The sequence below is a fragment of the Anopheles arabiensis genome (assembly GCF_016920715.1).
Source record: "Anopheles arabiensis isolate DONGOLA chromosome X unlocalized genomic scaffold, AaraD3 X_pericentromeric_contig0015, whole genome shotgun sequence".
In the NCBI taxonomy this organism is placed as follows: Eukaryota; Metazoa; Arthropoda; class Insecta; order Diptera; family Culicidae; genus Anopheles; species Anopheles arabiensis.
In genome coordinates, this window is record NW_024412093.1 from 105,001 (window position 1) to 107,500 (window position 2,500).

At 46.6% G+C, this 2,500-nt stretch overlaps 1 pseudogene; it reads right to left on the bottom strand.

The window, feature by feature from the left end:
* LOC120907660 overlaps window positions 1–2,500 on the bottom strand; it is a 9,137-nt pseudogene that overhangs the window by 2,822 nt on the left and 3,815 nt on the right.

Below are 2,500 nucleotides of genomic sequence, written 5' to 3' on the forward strand. Positions count from 1 at the left end.
CACAATTACCTTCCACCAACAGTACTATATCGTCTGCATAGCCGATAATCCGTGCACCTTCCACCATTGCAACTCGTAGGACTCCGTCGTACATGAGGTTCCATAACGTTGGGCCAAGTACCGAGCCTTGAGGTACACCCGATGTGACTGCAATCTCTGCCGGTCCATCTGTGGTATCATACATCAGCACACGATTCCTAAAATAATCACCAATGATATCATAAAGATATTTAGGAGTGTTAATTCTCTGTAAAGCATTTGCAATCGCCAACCACGAAGCACTGTTAAAAGCATTAGTAACATCTAATGTAACAACTGCACAATACCGTCCACTGTATCTGTTTCTACTTCTAGCTACCGAAACAATGTCCACTACCCGTTGAATCGCATCAACTGTAGATCGACGACTTCTGAAACCAAATTGGTCGTCAGACAGTCCGTTGACCTCCTCGATGTGTGCATTTAGCCGTTGCACTATGATGCGTTCTAAACCTTTACCTGCCCGTCTAGTAGACAAATGGGGCGAACTGAACCCAGTTCCCCTGGTGGTTTGTTCGGCTTCGGTATTAACACCAACCTCTGCCTTTTCCACTCATCGGGGAACTTCGCGTTCTCTAAACAGCCTTGGTAAACCCTGCAAAATGCATCGGTTGCAGTCAACATACCAACTTTCAGCGCCTCATTCGGGATACCATCTGGTCCCGGCGCCTTCTTGTTGGGTAGTCTCCTGGCAACCGCAAGAATCTCATCATTAGTTACCCTTTCAAACTCTCGTGGCTGATCGATGCGATATTCAGGCCACACCGTGTTTGGGTGAGTAGGAAAAAGCTCGCTCACCACTTCCCTAAACTCGTCCAATGTCATGGTTCGGGGTCCAATCGAACCCTCGGCCACTTTCTTGAACGTATGATATACAATACCAAATGATGCGTTGTTCGCTGTTCCCAGGAACTCTTTCCACTTCCTCTGTCGGGTATGCTTGATCAATCGCTTGAGGGCATTCCGTGCCACCTTGAACTCGTCCCTAAAAGTAGAATAGAGATCAGTATTAAAAGCTCTTTGCGCTAATCGATCGCGGTGTTTGCACTCTTTGCGAAGTGCCTCAATCTCTAACGTCCACCAAAATGCACTCTTGTTAGGGTGTACCTCTTACGTTTAGTCATCGTCGCATTACACGCCGTGACAAGTATACGCATTAAGTCTTCGCTTGTTGTGACCTCAGTCTCAAAAGCGGCTTGCATCATAACTTCAAATATATCTTTGCTAAAATACTTGATGCTCCATCCCGTTATGGGTCGGGACAGATTACGCACGCTTTGCGTCTCAAGATCTATTCGTATTGCACGATGATCAGAGTTCATATAGCTAGATAACACCTCCCACTTAAATGATCTTGCTACGGTTCGGCTCGCAAAAGTAAGATCAACTACTGACGTGCGCCCTGGTCCAACATAAGTTGGGGTGCTGCCGTCGTTCAATAAAATTGCGTCAATCTGCGCAAAGGTTGATAAAACCAACTCACCTCTTCGTTTCTGGGTTTCTCCACGCTCGCCAAGTTGGTTGTTCCAACTTGATGACCAAGCGTTGAAGTCCCCCCGATAACGAATTTGTGGATACCGGTTACGGCCATTACCGTGTTATCCAACATGTTCTGGAACTCTTCCATACTAAATCTAGGTGGCGCGTAAACGCTAACCACTCGCATATCACCTATGTCAACTATCATTAAACCCTTCAGAGCCTTACTGACTACCTTAACTGGTAAGTCCGCGTTAACCACTACCGCTGCTGTGTTATCGTCGTTGCGTAACACTTTGACGTTGGTTGTTGCCAGATACGGATCTGCAATCAACACTATATCCGCAGATTCTTCCCTAATCGTTTGCCACATTAATTGAAATGCAGCATAACTATGATTCTGGTTATGTTGTAGCAACCTAACCATTATTATCTAATCGTTCGCCTACGGGGACACATATAACTGCCCGTTGCGTGAAGGTTCTGTGACCTCGTACCGCAATCCAAACACTTGACAGAGTTGGTACAAGCTTGCTTCTTGTGTCCACTCAAACCGCATTCCAGCACAGATTACTTCTGTCTGGTTCCCTACAATGGTAGCTCGTATGGCCTACCTTCCAACACTTATAGCATTTCTGCTCTTCCATAACCTCGCGGATATGGCATATCGACCAACCAACTTTCAGCTTTCCCAAATTCAAGAAGCTTTGAAAGTCTGGCAGCGATACGTTGATCCGTGCCCACTGCGTACCGGCCGCGCGGCCTTTCTTCATTTGATACGATCTGTTTCTATCTCGATGTTGAGCTGTGCTTTGACAGACTCCGCAACCTCCTCTGGGGTGGTAATTTCATCGAGATGCATGATCTCAATCATTTTAGAAGGAGCTAGCGTTCTCACTGACGCCTTGCCCTTCACCGCTTCCTTAACCTTTGGGGCAATTGCACTAGCAGAACTACCCTGCTTAAGTTCTAGCAACATGCC